Here is a 21,174-nt window from a genome sequence, read left to right as displayed (position 1 = left end):
TTCGCGGGGATCTAATCTGATCGTGATAACCGTGAAAGCAGGATTTAGGTGATTTAACACCGGGGATAAGTCCGCGATCATGACCAGCGAAGCAGTATAATTGGATTCGATTGTCTTGGGGGTTGGAATATGCAAATCAATTCATATTGCTCGGTGATATCTCCAATGTCTGTTTCTAGATTGCGGTATAATGGAGAGCCGAAAGGAGACAACGAATGGAACGTAATGAAAATTACAGAAACGCAATATCTGAATTCAAATTAAACTCAAATGAAACGAAGGAAAAGCGACAAGCGCTCGATTGAATTTTTTCCGATACAAAAGAGATTGTCCAATGAGATAAAAAAGAAAAAAAAAAAGAAACATCTAAATCCCACTTCGAGTTTCCATTATTCATCACTGTTTCCGAATCGAATCGCTATGAAATGAATCGTAACAATGGCGCGATATATTTGGAAAATTTATTTAAAGGAAGATGATAGAAAATGGCCAATTTTTGTGTCGCTCAGGCATCAAGAATGTTTACTGGACATCGTTCTATATATTCCAAGAAATTATAAAAGCACAATCTTTTAGCGACAATATGATGCGAAAGTTGGAAAAAGAAAATGCAGTTGAAGTATGAAGTGAACAATGGCGCGATATATTTGGAAAATTTATTTAAAGGAAGATGATACAAAATGGCCAATTTTTGTGTCGCTCAGGCATCAAGAATGTTTACTGGACATCGTTCTATATATTCCAAGAAATTATAAAAGCACAATCTTTTAGCGACAATATGATGCGAAAGTTGGAAAAAGAAAATGCGGTTGAAGTATGAAGTGAACAATGGCGCGATATATTTGGAAAATTTATTTAAAGGAGGATGATAGAAAATGGCCAATTTTTGTGTCGCTCAGGCATCAAGAATGTTTACTGGACATCGTTCTATATATTCCAAGAAATTATAAAAGCACAATTTTTTAGCGACAATATGATGCGAAAGTTGGAAAAAGAAAATGCAGTTGAAGTATGAAGTGAACAGAGCGAAAAATTGGTAATCGTTAACTTCAAACGATGCTGACTTTGTAACAAATGGATGAAATTAAAAAATTCGAACGTTACTTTATAATATTTACATTATGCGTCGAAGATAATTGACAGAAATATTCTCCAACATTTCTAGAAAGCGATATATCATGATAACAAGTAACGATGCAGTTATTCGAAGAAATATGTTGGTAATTGTACTGTGACTTATCTAGTCAGGCAAAGTGTAATGTATTAAACACAAAGAAGAGCTGTTACATTGTATTCTCTTCTTTATTCGATAATTTAAAATTTGACAGTTTCAAAACGTGTAAAATGAGATGAAGACAAGCGATCGATCAGTTTTGCACATTAACATGTTACGCATCACATAATAGAATGCAATAATAATATACAAGGAAACCTGTATATTATTGAGCACACGCGCTACAAATGTAATTAGGTATCGTTCAATTGTTGAACTCATTACTGAGAATAATAACCTGGCAGACTCATTGCGACGCATTCATTCGGCCAATGTCCCTTCCGTTCTCTTGGTTAAGCTTTTTGAATGAAGAAATATTTAACAAAGGCAAGACAGGCAATTCTCTAATGATTACGAGATAAAAATGAAAGAATATTTCACTGAAATCGTGAAAGTGTTAGTAAATACTGAAAGCATTAGAACTAAAGTAATACATTAGTATAATAATATATAAATAAACCTCTATATTAAGTATATTGATGTTGCATTCAGTGATTTAATGATTTCTGATTATGAAAATTAGTTTCTTCCATTTAGTACATTTTTAAATAAAAACCACTAAAAAAGAATTTTTTTTAATTTGCATACTTCCTCCCTATTGCAACGTTACTCCTGAAAGGGTTGCGTGTCTGAACAATTCCTATTTATAAATTATTTGCATTTAGGGTTGCGAATGCCCGATGTTAATGCACCGGCAATGGAACCATTAATTATAAAAATGGTAGAGGGAATTGGCAAGTAAAATTTTTACAATTTTCTGTCGGTGTGCTGGAATGCTGCAAAAGTTTTTAAAACATAACGTAATACCTGATTATTATTTAATACAATTTTATTAATGATTGGATCGCGGATTTTTATGCACCTACGGAAAATTTGAAACAGCGAAAATGCACATAACATGCAAAAGTATATAAAATATCCAAAGTAAGCTACTCTCTATATCTAATATTTGGTAGGTAAAATATTTTCCATCTAGATTCCATTCTTTTAATTGTATTTATTAAAATATAAATTTGTATAATTACCCGCAGCCTACTAACGACTTTCAAAGCTGAAGCAACGTTAAAACAAAGAGGACGAAGAAAATTGCTATATCAAGAAATAAGAATGACTCTAGCGTACAGGATCTGACTCGGATGAACTACTCTCCATAATGTTTAGTAGGTAAAACAATTTTCTATCTGGATTCCATTCTTTTAATTATATCTATTAAAACATAAATTTGCATAAGTACCTAGAGTCCACTAACGACTTTCTAAGCTGAAGTAACGTTAAAATAAGAAAGAAGAAGGAAATTCCTGTATGAAAAAATAAGAACGACTCGAGTCTAGTGGACATGATCCGACTCAGATGAACTACTCTCTGTGATATATAGTAGGTAAAATAATTTTCCATCCATGAGATTCCATTCTCATAATTATATTTATTAAACGCATAAGTACACGCACTAATGATCTTCAAAGTTGAAGTAACATTAAAACCAAGGAAAAGAAGAAAATTCATCAAGATATAAGGTATCAAAAGATAAAAACCACTCTGGTGCGCATTCCATTATTTTAATTATATTTATTAAACTGTAAATTTGCATAAATACCCTGTACTAATGTCCTTCGAAGTCGGAGTAACGTTAAGACCAAAAAGAGGAAGGAAATTCTTGTCTCAAAAAATAAGAACGACTTTAGCGCGCGTGATCTGACTCGCTTGGAACTATGGAACGAAATATTCATCTGCGTTTGCATACCTTCGTACTAAGTAAAATATGGCTCGTCCACGTTCGAAAGAAGCCTTCTCAAGACGACTCGGGAATTTAATAGCAGTTTTGAATCGCGCAGCACTCTCTACAATTTAGATCATATCGAATCGTCAGGAGAGAATCATCAGGAATCTTAATGCCAGACGCCAGTTTCTTTTAACCGAAGTTGTCACGGTTCGAAAAACTTGATGCGGGGTTTAAAAGTACGAAACTGCGCCGTGTGGTTTTCGCCTTCTTCCTTCGCAGAGCTGATCATTCACAGACTTCTTCATCCTGCATGGTATCTGATTACACGTTGCCATATCGTTATCTGGTAGCCCTTCGCCAGCATTATTTTGCATTATGACGTGTAAATGTAGGTTATTCCCGCGGAATCTCGCTGCGATTGAATTTTACGACTAGGCTAATCAAAATTCCCGCGTAACGTAGACGAGAAGGACCATATGTCGTGTTGCCTCAAATGCTGCTTCTCACGCATGCTTCTTCTCCAAGTTACCGATATACAGAGCCGTATCGGACGAAAAGCGACACGATTATAGTTAAATGAAACGAGGACATTTTATTTTCACGAGATTTTATTATTATTATTTTGTAGTTTATAGCGAACAAACACGTGAATGAACACAGGTACGCGATTGAACCATTTAACATAAAATTCAAATGAGAAATCATGCATATTAATAAGATGTTTAACGTAAAATTCAAGTGAGAAATCATGCGTACTAATTGGACATTTTTTCATATTTCGTCCACATTGAAGATACTCTTTAACGTTAGAAAAACATAATTGGAAATACGACAGTAATGGAAAAACAAAATATGCAAAAGAACGTGGCAAGGTTTGTCGATAATCTTAATTGGGCTATTAAATCATACATTAAAATAAAGTAAAAATGAAAGTTTGCCAGATTCCCTAATCCTTGTTGAAAACATATTGTCTTATTAAACATATTATTCTCATGGGTAAAATGCAAGGGCAATTTTGTTTGATAAATACATAAATACAGAGAAGGAAGTCAGAAGAACAGTACGAGTAAATCCTTAAAAACATGATCGCATTTTTCTGAATAAATGCAAAGAATATTTACATTTCATATTAAACTTTTACTTTGTATTTTTATACAAAAACTAAAATAGAAACGCATACTTTTCATTAAATATTTATTTATCCGTTTCTTTTCCCATAGTTATCATTGAACTGGCGCATATGAAATGTTTCTCTTATGAAATGAAACATCATCCATCGAACTGTCTTTTATCAATCTTATCGATTATTTCTGGCCTGTTCTCTTAAACGTTAGTTAATTAATTCGCATGAAAACTAACGGTCACATCGTTAAATTCGAAGCTTTGCCGTCTATCGTGTTCAGGATCATAGTAAACGTACCGTACGTATGTTCGAAATGACGAACTCCGTAAAAATCTGAAAATCGGATCAGTCGCCAAAGAAATTATACGCTTGAGCGACGAATACAAAACCAGATTGGACAATCATTCTAACGACCCGGTCAAGCAACTCTACACAGTCAACCTATCTGAAGGACAGCACAGATTTGCTGACCAATGTCCTAATAGAACAGATTGTAAAGTTTGTCAGAATAAGAAAAATAAGAAAAAAAAAAAAAAAAGAATAAAATTTATGTCGAAGATCGAATATCCTGTTCAAGTCGGTTTCCCAGTTAAAATTTCCGTAGAAGCGAAGCAAGCAACATGAGAGAGCCATGTAGGTCAAGCAACTACGCAGCTGAGTTCGGCTACCTCTCAGTGCTTTCCGATGCATGCTGTTTGCCAACCCCGCAGACAAAACCCGTAAGGCAACTTCGTCGCTGGCACATATTGCGTCGTCTGTCGAACTCCTAGAGGTTATCCTAAGTTCTATATGAGAGAGTACACGTTCTGACAGGAGATTCGTAGGTCGGTGGAGGTACGCGTACATAAAAAACACGGACAAGTGCTCTTTATCTTCATGGGGCGGAAGGGTCGGCTGTATAGAGGAGAAGCACTCAAAAATTCCATAAATTTTTAAACCATTCTCGTAAAGGCAGACTTTTTCGGGAACATCGTCGGGCGGGGACAGTGACCTGGCGAGAGAATAATTCCTTTGCACTTTAAGCCATCGTCCGTGATGGCCTACCGACTCTTCCTTTTCTACGAGCGGCTCTACGTTCCATGGATTTCTTAATATTTTAGCTATGTTCCCTGCCGGATCACATCGTCAACCTTGAAGCCTGTACGCGTCTCTCTATGCAAAATTCATTTGTCTGCGATGTCTGCTATCCAAAGATAGTGTAGTATGGTACGGGTTAGAAAATTATAGGATAATTTGGTATAGCACGTGGGAACGATACCAAAATCAAAGAGCAGCGAGAGAAGCATGAGAGAGATTTAAACTCCTTAACCTACAGTACCGTGTGAGAGACGTGGTACGTGGATCGGGCCAAACATAAACACGTGTGAGAGACATGGTACGTGGATCTGGCCAAACATAAACAACACGTACGAGAGACGTGGTACGTCGATGTTATTGATTTACTATTTACTTCAAGATAATGCATCTTTCCGATTCATTGATCAATTGGTAGTAATTATTTATCGAACATGTTGCAAAATAAAATTAGTTGTACCTTACACATGTATTTATATATCAAAAGACATGTGCGATTCGTACAACTTCGAGCGCCCAGCCAAACTGTGAAACGGCTCGACGCGTGATCGACCGTGTTATTGTTTATGGCACGCGCTATTGGAACTTAAATCGTAAGGCAAGGGATTAGATACGTTGTTGCCGTAGAAACGAGTCCATTTCTCGGCAACACCGCCGAGATAAAGATTCTATACCTGCGAGCAAGAACCAATGCTTTCTAAATATTTATACTTTGACGCGTGTCAAGTTCTTTCGTAGAGTATAACGATCTGCCGTATCTATTTTTTGATTTATTACTAAGTTTAAAAACAAAACGTATTTTTTTCAGCAGAAGAACCATAAGACCTCGTTAGACGTTAATTAACCTATTTCGCGTGCACGAGAAGCTATTAATAACGGCTACAAATCGAAATAACCGTAACGAATCTGAGGTTTACGAAGAAATAATAGTACTTTCGTGTAAAAGTGTAAACGACAAAGGTATCTCCGGACGAGGAGATGGTACAAAGAGAACTCAAGACGAAAGAACGAACCATTTCTACGGAACTGTCTAGTAAGTACAAAAGGAGGAGCCGAGAATCTCTCTTCCTTTTACGTGTCGGTGTCTTTTCTCTAGCAGCTTCTTTTCTTCTAGCGGAAAGCATGCAGAGAAAGATAGCCAGGCTTCGATTTTGTCACTCAGTCGCTCGAACACTCTGGCGATTCTTCGAGTTACTCTGTTGGCGAGGTGCTCGGGTACCTTGAAAATATCAGTTTCCATCCCAACGAGTCGCAGTCAGCGATGGCAAGTTTCCCTCGACGCGTCTTTCTTCCACTTTCCTTTTAACCGGCACGTCCTCGTCTCAGAGCGCGCGCGGCTTCGCCCGGGCTTTTCAATGCGGTGAGAAATTCGCATAGCTACGCGGTTTTCTCCCGGGTCGAACGGGTCGCACACGTCATCCCGTGTTTTCTAGTTGGCGTGACATTTCCACTCGACGTCAGATTTCCTGCTGTCTCATCCGTGTAACTTCACAACGCCCGCTCCGCCTCTCTTTCCTATTCACAAGTTTCTTTTCTACAGACCAATTCTATACGTGTCAGCCGAACAAGTGTACGTTTGTGCAGTTGCCTGGCCATAAAATTGGAAAAAGGGAGCACGGAACGTTGTAGAAAATAACGCGTACGAATCTGCAATCTCATTCGTTGATTCGTAAATTGAAACATTTACAGGTCTGTTAGAATATCTGTAGAAAAAGAAGATAGGCCTGACAAGCTGCTAGGAAATAATCAACCCTGAACTCTGTTTGCACTTTAGACTGTGAAGAGCTTACATTTTCGATATCGAAGCGAACATGTCATCGATCAATACAGGGTGTTTCGGAACATGTGTACAATAAGGAAAAAGATTTCGTATAAGTTCGTATTCGAGATATAGCCGTTTTTGTATCGTATCAATCGTTCACCTGCCTTTACAGAGATTCCTAGAAGTCGGCTCGAATGCAAGCTTCTAGACGTCTAGGCGTTCCTCTCAGAGAGACCACGCATTAGATGCGTCTGCCATTTATGCGTTTGTATAATCTGCAACTATTATTAACGTTATGAAATGTAAAGTCCCGCAAGACTCTATCAAGCACTCGATACAACGGAATTCCGGTTATGCGAAGTGAATTTTAGTAGTGGCTGATTAACTGAACTTTTTAGCTGAACTTCTATTATCTGAAGTACCGCCGAGCATCAGTCCACTTCTAGTATGAACGTCTGAAAGTAGATAAGATGTAAACATAACGCACGCGTTACATGATACACTCTCGAGCTATGCAGTCTGCAACATTATTATGTACTTAGGAGCAAATGTTTCGCGGAATCCTCTTATATGAACATGAAATCCTATTAACCGAACGAAAAATCATAGGTAACGGGGAGGAATAGGTGGACTTCTATTGTACCAACGACCTGGTCATACGAACCAACTCGTCTCTCGACAGATTCATATAAACGGAGTTCCATTATACACGTACTGCTATGAGTGATATAACTGAGCTGGTTTAGGAACGTTATGGAGCAATATCTATAAGATGTAAGGGAGTGTTTATAAGATCGTACATGATGTATCAGACGTTATTCAGAAACAATTAAACGAAGAACTTACAGTCAGTTTGTCAAAAGAATTATTGGAAAACAGAAATTTTGTTGTATTTTAAAAACAAGATGAATATTGTAGGATCTTTACTACAATTAGTTTATTTAAAATAAATGGATTAAACAGATGTTGATTAAACAGGAAACGATGGTTGTTTAACGTGAACTGATCACAATGACGTATTATGATTAAGACAACTAGATAATTAATTTGCAACTCTCGTCACCACGGATCCAATTCTCTCTCGACAACGCAATTCGCAGTCTCTGACTTCTCAATTAACACTGCTGTTAATTCGTTTATATCCCTTAGCAACCCCTTGTCTTTTGTCTTAGCATCGCCACGCAAATGCTCAGCAACCGCTTGTTTATAATTCGATCGACACCCCCTGCCCCAGACCCCTCGTCAACGATACTACAATATCGAACACTGTTTTCCTCATCTTGATGTGACATATCTATCAGTGAAGTTATGCCCACATGATGTACAACACTCTATAACAGAATTATGTTTGCTGCGTTTATATTCATCGTTTCCACCACTGTTTTTAGTTGCTTTTGACATTCGTATTACTTTGATGTTTATGTTAAATATCCATTCTATTATGGTTTATATATCGTTATTTAGTCATACGCTGTATCATATGTTTTGAAATAGAGGATTTCTTACTGACATAGGAAACTGTACAAGAATACCACCATCAGTCTCTATGATTATGAAAACGAAAGATTTTCGTTATGGAAGTTTACCTTCGCGAAGAACTTGCATCGAATAAAAGATATGCATATAAGATAAAAACTTTCACAAAGTATATAATATATAAACTGCAGGAACTTTTTAAAATATCTGATATAAGGATAAAATATCAGGTAGGTATGTTAAAATAAAAACAAAATTACCAAAGGTATTCTACATATTTTATACCCACGTAACTTTAAATACGACATGAATATGCAAATGATAGTGAAACAGAGTTATTATTTAAAGCTTTGTAAAATTTCCTTATTTTTTTTGTCATTTATATCGATGAATACAAATTTGAAATATCACGAATTCACATTTCGATTTTTACGATGTATACATTAGGATATAAGATAAAGTAATATAATTTTTAAATATTAAAAAAGGAATTTTCTCTGTTCGCAATATATCTTTCCTTTACGTGATTTAACTTGTTAATTTGTATCGTTATATGTTGAAATACTTGCCATACATAGAAAACTCCGAGTTACTAGCATCGCGCAGTGCATGTACACGAGTATTTTATTGTATTTTATGTTGCATATAAAAACCACATAAAATTCAACAGAAAAAACAATGCAAGCTAACAGAGTCAGGATAGTATTTCATGAAACGTTTTTTTACACAACAAAAAACAAAAAAAAAACGTTTTTTAAACAATTGTATTTTTTAGCTGTCAATAGGAGCTTTACATATTTGTTTCTTGAATTATTTGATACTGATAAAAAAAAAAAAAAAAAAATACAAGGTTTCGATAAAAAAAAAAAAGTAATATTAACACGTTGATACGATGGCCATCGATGACCAACGTTACCAAATTTTTTACAATAATTAAAAAAAATTAATTTCATGGACAACAAATTTAGAACAATGCGAGTAACTTAAACAACATTGTCAGAGAAAATGTGTGCAGAAAATACAATATATAATATTTTGAAAAAATTAAATGTTATAGTGTATTGTATTATATTTCTATCAATCGTAACTCCCAAGAAAATAAATAAAATGTTCTAAGGCAGTTGACGCGTTAAAGAAGAAGCCAAGTTTCGAGTAGTTTAGAGAGCAATGTTTAAAATAATTGTATCGTTAAAAAAACAACGTGTTTCTTTCGTATTTGTTTATTATTTTACTATTTGTATTCTTCGTCGTCGCCTATGATACATTTGTCTGTGCTACTCGCAAGTACAATATTTACAAGCTGAATATCGTGTTTTTTACTTTGTAAAATTCCAAATATTGATACCAAGTGGTCCAATTTTGGAATATTCCATATTTCGATTGCTTTTATCTTTTATAAGTCGTTTTATTTATACCAAGATGTCTTCTTCCATCATAAGAATAAAAATACAACAAGAAGAAAACTATGGAACAAACGAAAGCCCTAAAAATAGCTCGAAAAAAGAAAATAAAGTACCTTAAAGCGGCAGACCACTTTCAAGTGATCATGAATGTGCTGGTGCAAAGCTTGAACTAACGCCTATTGCTAATAGCTATTTTTCAACATAATTCAATTAACACGTGATTTTATTACAAAAGAAGATTTGTTTTCTATGAAAAAATAAAGTATATCAGATACAATTATTGTCTTTCTAATGTCACTTCGATATTGGAAATGTTTCAAAGCATTAGAAGTATAAAGGTGGTTTTAAATTGAACATAAATGTATCATCTGAAAAAATCTATCCTTTTTTTTTCATTACGATTGATTCTGTAAGACTGACATTGAAGAAATAAAATGGCATTCCATATTTGACCACTTTCCTCTATCTACATATGTTTTATCTATTATCGTTTTTCTAATTCCGCGTGTGTTCAATGGAACAAAGCTATTGCACAGTAGCTGATGCATGCCGTTTCGAATTAAATTTCGATATGTGTTTTATCGCGCTACGTGTTTCCCGCATCGACCAATATCTGTAATATCCGGCATCAGGAAAGAACTGCAGTCGTATGTTTTGGTCCATAGGATGGTCAACGGCAGGATGAGGTTATTCGAAACTTCGTTTATCGGCTGTGAGGAAATAACACGTGGTGAATACGTGTTCAGCTGTATGCAATCGGTTAGCTTTGCTATCAGCGTGCAGTTCCCATTTCTACACGATCACCTATTTACTCGGCTTTTTTGATGAATTTTTTACCGAATTTCCATAAAATTCTCCGAATAATAATATAAAACAACAGAAATAAACTGCCCCGTCAATGAAATTTTTAAACGTTTTTACATATCTTTCCGCTTCATGCAAAATCAAACTCAATTTACTGGAAAAGCCAGCTGTTCGATATATTACCTTCCGGATATGAAACAGTGATTAATTTTGAAAGTAAAAAAATTTTAATATGAAATGGCATTTTTTTAAATGTTGTAAAATTTGCATTATTAAATAGAATTAATAACATTTTTAGCGTGATTGGAAAATACGAGTAATAAATACGTACATATTTGCTACGTGTAAAATGTGACAGGAATTATCGTTTTCTGTTTATCATCTATCAATAATAACAAGATACATTGCAAACGCATATGTTTACGATAGATATTAATATTTTATAGTATATAAGTAACGTTAAAGTGAAAAAAAAAGAAACTTTTCGTTTCAGATCCTGATTCCAAGAAAATCGAATGTAAAAGTTGGTCAAACACGCGCGTACAGGGCTAACTGTTGATTAAATATGTTCAAATCCGATTTTCCTGAGAGCGAGGGTTTAAACGAAAAAATTGTATTTCACGTTTTTTTTTTTTTTTTTTTTTTTTTACTTATGTTCACATGTAAAATAGCCTGCTACCGACTGTTCTTTCCTATTCTGTCGGGAATTAATCAAATTCAACTACACTCGACAAATCTCCAAACTCAATATCCTCCAAAATAAAATCTCTAATGTATTGCAAACTTTTCAAAACCTTTTTACGGTTTATCCCGTAAAGTAATCCTTCTAACTTATCAAAAAAAATTTCAGTCGTTTGGTGCAATTTTAAAAGAGTTATTACGTTTCAAAATGCGTGAGAATATTAATTTGACCGATTGCTATACTTTGTTGCTAACTTAATTCGTGTCACGAAATACGATCCGCGATGATTGGAACTTTGACTCGCTCGACTTTCCTTTTCATCCTGTTGATGTTCGAAACTTGAGAATACACTGTTTGTAAATACAGTTCGCAGCCGAGCCTCGCGCTTCTATCGCAGAGAAAGGCAGCGAACGAGCAAACGAGTCACAAGAAAGAAGAGTCATGGCAAACGAAGGAAAAAAGGAAAGAAAAACATCGATTCCGTTTCATTTCTTTGCCGTGCACCGTGGATCGCGAAGCTATAAGTTCGCTCCGTTTGAGCTTTTAATGGTCAGATACGGGAACTGGCTTACGCAATTAAACCGGCACTTGTAACGAGTTCCACCCCCGTGCAGAACGAGTTAAGTGAATTAAATCCACTCGCCGCGAAAGAGTACGTAGCTGTTACGCCTGCTACCACTGTGAACTGTGGCTACCAGTCGATACTGCAAGCGGTCAACGAAAGACGCTGTTAACTCGTACAGATAGAGGAATACATTTCACTTAGAATTTCGTGCAGCTACGCAAATACTCTCGCAACTGATTTTACATCATGATTGCTTGATCGTAACATCAAGTTTGAAAATTATTTTTAAGAGGAATTAACGATGTCACGTACTGCGTTTTTTATTTACGTTTTGTTTCCTCAACGCTAAACTTTTGAATTTGAAACACATCGTCGACCATAAACATCAAGACACTTCGTATTACTGGATTGGATAATGAATCTTTTCTTTTTTCACTGGCGTACAGGTTTCGACAAATGCTATAGAAATTAGTCGAGGAATAGAAAAATACGCTTGCGTGTGTATGCGTGACTGAATTATTTGATAAAAGATATGTAAATATGTATTTATATACAGAATGAGTTATTATTGTTTGAATATATTTTATCGCATTTATTTAACAAAATATGAACTTACTATAAATTGAGCGTCTTCGTTGTTTTTACTTTCTAGTTATTTTATTATAAACATTTATTTCATTCGCATCATGTATACCCTATAATGCACGCTAACAAATGATGTGAAATTTATTAGAATTTTTCAATCGATAACAAGCGAATATCTTAATACTTAATCTTAATGAGATTGCTGGCAGTGAACATATGTACACGCATATTCAAGAATTCAATTCCAGAATTTTATAAGATAATTAAACAGATATATCGATTTATTTATTGAGGATATTGTTGTTAATGTAAGACGAAGGAATTTATCATGAAATTAAATCGCAGACATTTTGGAACATGCACGAAGGATCTATGAAGATATAATTTTCTTTGCCTTCGTTGGAATGAAGTTAATTAAACTCATTTGAAACACTGTTCATTCGCGCGTACTAGAGCCAATCGATTTTGCACGTGGTTAACGAAAAACAGAATCACAAAAGGTTGGGCGGGTAAATCGATAGAATTCCTGCAATTTAATTATCCATACAAATCGAATGGAACGAAACATTGCATTGGAAGACAGCGGGGAAATTCAGTAAAACAGACGTGAAGTAAAATAAAGAAAAGTTTGGAATAACGGGATTAAACGCAAGTTTTTGCAAGTATAATTTACAGCATAAAACGCGAGCAATATAGAGTGATTTGCCGATCATTAAAAGGCGTTTTCAATTTATCCCGCGTATTTAAAAATATTTTAAAAAGATTTTTAACGAAAAACATTTTTTTATATCAAATATAACAATAATTTTCTCGTTTGTTATTTTAACAAATGTTAAATTCAATTCTTTAATTGATTAAATATTCATTCACAAAATCAATGATCAAAGGAGACATTCGTATCGAATTTATTATTTAATTTTAATCTTAATTTATTTTAATTTTTATTAAATATTGGTATGGCGATAAAATTTATATTGAATCTTGTATTTTAGATTTCGGACTCTCACGATGGTGAGATGTCATGATATTGGTTTCGCGGGAACAATTTCTCAAACTGTTTCGATTCCGCCTTGAAGAAGCCGACTGCAATGTCTATAAAACGTTGGCGCGAATTGCGAGTACAACAGAGACACGATTGCTACCAGGAAACCAATATCCTGAATTTAGTGTTGCTAAAAAAGCTTGCTAGTATAAGAAAACTGACTATCTATCCCATAAAGAACTTTATATTTTATTGCAGCAAATGTTTAATATTTATTATTACGTTCTGTTATATATGACGTTCGTTTGAAAACTTTGCGTTCAATTATCTCGAAAATTACAGATTTTGGGGAAAAATGTTTGAAACAAAAGCTTCACGGTTTAGAGGGGGAAATCCAAATACGCTATTCGCGTTTTATATTTTTAGCCGCCTTCAAGATCATTTGGAGGTCAATTTCTTTTTTTTTTTTTTTTAATGGAAAAAAGAAGAAAATTCTGCAGGGAATATTTTTTATCGGATTTCATATTAGTAAGATATTTATAAAAAAATGAAAATTTCTTTCAGTTTCTGTTATTTCCAAAATAGAGGAGAGAAAATTAAGTGATACAAATATTCATTTTACCTTATCATTAACAATGACCAGAAGAATTAAAGAAGGTTGCTTTGTGCGCTAAAATGCGTAGTTTTACTGTGCATGCAAACAATATAAACATGCATAAACATAATGAATATTTTAATAATAATATAATTATTGAATGGTTAAACAAAGAAGATACAACATTTCTATGGTAATATTTCTGCTATTTTCCTGGGTTAGATTGATACAAAAATATCTCATATATATATAGAAGAAAAAGGTAATTTTTCATATTGTACAAATTTTTCCAGTTCGTTTAAATACTCGTACATAAACAGAAGTCCATTTGTATTTACACGCCACGATAATAATTTTTTAACAGATGTATATATATATATATATATTTACTTTCCCTACTTTTACATTTTATTATTTATATTATTATGTAATCCGAGGGCGTGGCAGGTGTGGCGTGTATGACAGATGTGACGGACGCATAGTGCATTCCGTACACGGAATATACATCAGCATTAATCCTTTCGCTGTACGGGACAGTTGAACCGCGAATCTACAGTCTGCTGTCAGCGCATTGCAACGGGATGCAAACTGTTAGTTTTTTTATTTTAGTTACTTCAAACTAATACACGATGAAATATAAATAAACACATTTCTGAATAATGAAATTTGAAAAACTTAATTTGAAAAAAAATATTATATATAATAACACTGTTGAATAGTCAGATACACAGTGAGATACATGTTCGCGGGCAGAGAAATTAGACTGATAGGGATAATATAAGAAGAATGTGAAAAGAATACAGAAGTGACAGGAACAGGGATAATAGAATCTAAAGTAGAGGTTTGGAAATAACTTATTGTTAGAATAGAAGAGGAAAAGTGATAATTAAAAAAGTGAGATTAAAAGTCAGAGAAAGATAGGAAGTGGCTGAAAAGTGGATGTAAATAATATAAATATGGCACAGATATATTGTATAACTAATTGTTAGACGATTATAGACCAACGTTTTTCTCGTAAATGGTAAATATTATCATGAATTATTAATGCACGTGAAAGAAACAGAGTCATTTATTCTTCGACCTACTTCGGAAAAAAGAATCCCTCGAATTTTCGCGCAAGTTACCGTTTACGGTGTTATCGAAGTGCTTCAGTTATTCGCGTATCTTATCCTAACTATGTATTTCCGGAAATTTGAATAGTCAGGTCCTTGCTGTATAAATAGAAGCTAGAACGTATTAGTTCAAGTAAAATGCACGATGAGCTTTCCAAGCATCCATGTGAAATTAAGCTAAATGAATGAAATTCATTTGACATAAAAGACATGTAAAACGGTTTAATATGTAGTTAATTCCTCGTCAAAGGTAGACACGATTATCATAACCGGGAGCAAATGAAGCGGCTTATTTTCAACGTGCAGACAGATTTAAGAGCCTCTTATTAGAAGCTTCCATATCTTATGTATAGTAGTTTTGTGAATTTTTCTTCCAACTTTCTACATTCCTTATTTAAAATTGCACAGAATTGTGTTTAACGAGAACAGAGTTATATAACATACATATATTACATCAGAATTGGATTATATTTAAACAGAATTGCATTTAGGTTAACAAATTTATATAAAACAGTTCGCGCGAACAAAAAGTACTTGTGAAACGAATTAAAAGCTTTTTCTATTTACGTGTATAATTGCTAACATAAATTACTTTGATATGCTTGTCCAAACAATTATTAATAACGATTGAATAATTTACATTTATTATTAGAACTACACGTAGAACATTAGAATAGAGGAGAATAGAATTACAACTAGAATATGGTGTAGTAAAAAGAATAGATCTAATAGTAAGATACGTTTTCGTTGAACACGTTTAAGTTCAAGTTGAGTTTAAGTTGAGATCTATGTAAAGTTTACTTTTGGTTTTAATTCTAATCTAACGAAATAATAAGTGCAGGGAAACAGATTTTGTGGTGTGAATGGCGCATGAGATAAGATAAGATATTGTATATGGTGATGTAACCGAAAGCTACTCAAACGCGAAAATAAATAAATAAATAATGACTTACATCTATTATCTACACAGCTCACAGATAAAATACGCAGAACGGAAAAGATTGTGTTCAATAAAAATAAAAATATCTGTCCTGTTTCACTTTTCTAAGATAAAGGAAACAATGGGAAATTAAAGAGAATTCTGACAAAATTTACAAGTGAATTCTGCAATTACTGGAACGATAAAAAATAATACGATTTTCTTCGAACGAGCATGAAAAAAAAAAAGATTGCGTTAATCATCCTGTCGGACATTCTTATCACTTATGTTATACGCTGATTTAAATGAGTATTATACATACGTATACGCGAAACGTAGACGGCGAAGGGGAGAACGAGCTCACGTATTTGCATTCTGTAGAAACAGAAACAGAAATAGAAACAGAAACAGAAACAGAAAATTCGCTCGACGATATGCACGGCCCCGTCTGGGTGTCGCTCCGCACAGATGACATTGTCGCGGAGAGCTGTTTAATCTGGCTTAATGGCGAGCACTGCAAATGCTTAGCGCTTCATCCTTCTTAAATGAGCGTCAACCAGTGTTCTACACGAGCGTTTCATCGGCGTTGAAAGACTAATGGCTAACAGCGTAATATAAACGAAATGCAAGTTGTTCGATATTGGACCGTTTGTTTCGAAAATAGTGGAAATCCATTTTTTGGAAAAATTCAGAAAACGACAAATTTGCATATACTTCGACGTGAACTTTTCATTCGTAAATAATCTATTATCGGAAAGTTAAAATATTCGTTCGTTCCAAGGAGAAATTCTCGCGTAACAACAACAGAAGCAAGCGATTTGATGTGGTTAGTAGAACGTGTAGAGTACCAAAAAAATACTCGGCGTTTTGTTTACTAGTACATCTGTTAACTCGTTTAACGAAATTGTTACAAGTCTCGACTCGCGTCTTGTGCGGACGACGATTTATTCACGACTCTCGATTTCGACTGAACAACCACGCTTTTCGGTCACAACTCAACTGAACTCTTAATCCATTTCGTTTCTTTTTGTCGCCTTTCAATATCTCCACTGAGCACGCGTTCGTTAGGCGTTCACGATCGTGTCACGTACTTCTTCCAAATATTTGGCGGAAAGATCGTAGGCATATCGATGGCCTGTGTGCACTTACCCTTCGTCGCGATCTCGCTATGTTTCGTCGGTCTCTCGTAAACAATCTGTCAACGCTGGTATACTATGTATCGACGAAATCGTTGGAAAGCTTTTTCCTTTCGAGTGCCGCTACAGATGTTTATGAACCTTTGCAGATGTATCTTGTATTTCTAATATTTTGTAGATGTCAATTTCTTGGGATATAAGTAGATGGTTTTAGAGTATAAATATAATTCTTTTATTATTGTTATATATATGTGGCAAAATGCAAAAGGTAAGGAATTTTCTTAAAGTTAGGTACTTTACGCTGGGATTAAAGATTTTCGAAAGGATTTTCGAAAGAAAAACGTGAGAAATTGGGAAGTTCCAGCGTTCTGCAGAAAAATCTACTTTTTTTTGAAGGGTAAATTGAATTTATATCGTTTTCAAAAATATTATAAATAAATAATGAAATGAAAATTCGAGAATCAATTTTCCTTTCAATTTCTCGATGGACGTCAAATTTTCATGGAACCAAAATGGATTTCCGAATCGTAACATTAAATCATAGGAAATACGTTAAAAATATGATATTAATTTGAAATATTTAAGCGAATTTAACCGTATCGTGCAATTATAATATTAATCCGATGTAACGAAATAATTGCATAATACTGCAGAATTTAAATTATCATACGCAGGCAATCACAGTGATTGACATAAAATGCAAGTCTGCGTATGTACCCTTTATTACGTACATATTCGGCGAAATTTCATTAATATTTTAATTAAATTATTAAAATGGTATGCAATGTATTTGATTTAAAATGGATCGAAAAAATGTTCCACTGGGATAATCATAAAATTACACGAAATGGTAAGAGTAAACACGATGTTGTTGCGTTTAACGTGCGTATCGAGACTGTTAGCGTATCGACTAGCGCTAGGTAAATAGTAAATAAAATATAATTCTATCAATGTATCACCAACGAATATCAAAAACAAACTGGCAAACTGTAACAACCAAAAACTAACAACAAACTGACACGTTTTGGCTCGACACTAAAGGAATCCATCTCAGAGCTAAGCTAAACTATGCTACGTTTAAAAATATTTGCTTCAATACATACATGTATACGAAACTGTTTTCACCAAAAACTAAGCTAAGCTGTTTTAAGTATCAGCTGTTGGTGGAAACAGTTCCGTATATGTATGTTAATAAACTGAAGCAAATATTTTTAAACATGGCGTAGCTTAACTTAACCTAAATTAGCTTAGCTTTCTAGCTTTTTCCTAAGACAGAATGTTTTCCACGAAGGGATTCTAAAGGCATTTTCTACAAATTAATTCTATCCTTTGATTCATCAACGATAGAGTTCGTTAGGAATCGATATCTAAGCCCTTTTCCTTTCCACTTGGAACATTTGGCAGACTAGAGTCTTAACCGTAGAAATCCGCCTAAGACCATGATCATACAGAGCGGTAAACGGTAAGCGGCAAAACAAGTGAAACAAGCGAAGCACAGCCAGTGGCAATGCTAAAAATGTCAATTTTGCTGCTTACCGTTTACCGCTCTCTCTCTCTCTCTCTCTCTCTCTCTCTCTCTCTCTCTCTCTTTCTATGATCACGGACTAACCGAAAATAAAGAATAAGCCAAACCTAATGCAATAGTCAGGATTCAAACGCATACAGAGTAAACGATACAGCAGATTGAGAGTATAAAATTTTTAAAAAGCTATGGTCAAATCCACGAGAAATGTTACTCATTTTCAGCTTCAACGAACTGAAGAACCTATAAAAAGTGGCATTCCAGTCGAATCTCTCGCAGTCCGCATTCCATACTAGAGCCAAGATCTCCACAAGTCTTCTACTACTTTCATGAGCAACCGTATTACGAACAGGATAAGTAGATTTCGGTGTTGTTCACGGCTGGAGAGTCAAATCCCGAGTTTTCGTTGCTCAGCCGGATTCCAGCACCATGTTCGGCGCAGAGCACGTAGGGGCGACTTAATAAAAGGCAAAACGTAATTCACGTGGAACGAAAAGCTGCGGAAGAAGCTAGTAGTGCTTCGTAAGTATGTGGTCGCACTTCCCCGAAATCGACTCGTGCAAACGACCGTGTGCATGCCGGCCGTGCATAATGGCACGCTCCACGTTCGCGATCCGGTTGGAAGATTGCACAGCGAAGGCTATACGATAATCATCTAGATATTGCCCCTGCGTACGTTGCATCCGAATGCCGCGTACATCGGCCAATACGCAGGATCAGATAATTGGCATTCAACTGGCCGGCCATACCCGATGCAATGGCCCGGACCTATCGGCTGCGATCTCTCTCTTTAGAAAGTGACCGGAGCTGGTCGGCGCACGACAAACATAAAGGACCAGCGGCACGCATGGTTTCGTTTCACCGCGCAGAATATCGGTCGGAGATAAGACTCGCACGGTCCGATCCTCACCTCGCGCTTCTCATATTGTTTCCTTTCGCACTCGCCTTTCTGCCGAGGAATCTCAAATCGATCTCAAGTATTTCTATGCTGTACGTATCGTCGAGTTACGGGATACGGCCATTTCCAACGAGTCATTCGAATCGACAAGAAGAAATTCTACTGAATTATTCTGTACGTTTTACTGGCGATTCCTTCGCCGAATTGGCCTCTTCGAACAAACGAGTTTATATAAGATTGTTCGTGTTTTACGAATACGAGTCGATAAGCGACCGAAATGACCAATTTGAAGAGATCGAGTTAAAGAAAAAGGTGAATTTAGAGCAGGTATTTCAGAGGTAAAAGCAGTTAGTAGCAAACATCTTGGTCCTATGTATCGAAGGATCGTAAGCAAGACACGAGTCACAGGGGAGGAAGCACTTCTGCCTCACTAAGTCGTATGAACGACGCTCATACACCAAAGCCTAGGGAAAGTCGTCCGAAAATTGAGTCGTGACTAGTTGCGAAGAATCAACATGGAAGAAGATTCTCGTCCTGCGCATACGCGACATGCTATGAATGTCTCAGACAGAGACGCAAACGCTCTACTCATCTCTGTCTGCTTCGCAAGAATGCGGACTTTGTTGACTTTCTATGTTGATTTTTCACGACTGGACGCCGCTCAATTTTCGGACGGTTTTTCCTAGCAGGTGACAAGACCCGTTTATGTGGTCCATAGTCAGCGACTCTGTTCACTGGGCGAGTCGTGGCTAAAAGCCAATAGACGTCAGAGTAACCTACCAAATACGCTAAGAATATTGGATCTTATATACGCGTAATTTTTAAACCGCTGGGTTTAGTACCGTAAAACTTGTTTTTTAGATCGAAACACGTTGAAAATTACAAGATTGCAAAAATAGAAAAAGTTAATACAGAGCTTTATTTATGTTAGAATTTCGACAGTATTATGCACGTGCTTACACGAGGGAAACCTATTTTACGCCAATGTATTTTTTATTACCTCTTGACTTTCTACTTCAAAGCACTTCCGGTCTTATACATGACTCTTTAAAAGTTCTATACAACTGCTTCCTTTATATTTACTTAGCCTAGTCTTATCCTTTACTTATCGCTGTTTGAACTATACTTAATTACTTTCATAATTAATTTTATCAGACCTGAACTCTCTGCAGTCTTCTAACAATTACACTCTGGCCCGACTAAATTGCGTACTAAATTATTACATAATAAATTAAATATCGTACACTGAACGCTATGTAACTGTATAAAAATGAAAGAGCTATGAAAATCTCTTATCCAGATTATCCAGAACTGCACTGCAATATATTTTAGGCCAATGTACATCCGACAGAAAATAGCTTTAGAATTTGATTTCCTCCTTTTCAATAATCAGAAAATGTTATACGGCAATATTTCAAGAAGGTTATTTACAACGACAGAATAATTAACGGTGAGAACTGAAAAGAAGATTTTACACAGTCTATATATGTATTTCTATACTGTCACTGTCCATCCTATTGCAAGTATGTTATTTGCTAGGTAT

General features: G+C 35.2%; 1 protein-coding gene across 2 annotated transcripts in view; it reads right to left on the bottom strand.

The window, feature by feature from the left end:
* Twin (CCR4-NOT transcription complex subunit 6-like twin) overlaps positions 1-21,174 on the bottom strand; it is a 185,820-nt gene that overhangs the window by 145,266 nt on the left and 19,380 nt on the right. Inside the window, exon 1 of one of the 2 annotated variants that reach the window (XM_072001094.1) lies at positions 16,971-17,055. The exons of the other annotated variant lie outside the window; for it this stretch is intronic. The gene's annotated coding sequence lies outside the window, so the exon portion shown is untranslated. Of the gene's footprint in view, positions 1-16,970; positions 17,056-21,174 lie in introns of those variants that run through there. 2 annotated transcript variants of the gene reach the window in all.

The sequence above is a fragment of the Bombus fervidus genome, chromosome 4 (assembly GCF_041682495.2).
Source record: "Bombus fervidus isolate BK054 chromosome 4, iyBomFerv1, whole genome shotgun sequence".
NCBI lineage: Eukaryota > Metazoa > Arthropoda > Insecta > Hymenoptera > Apidae > Bombus > Bombus fervidus.
The sequence above is the reverse complement of the archived record's forward strand: the minus strand, read 5'-3'. Positions and strand labels throughout refer to the sequence as shown.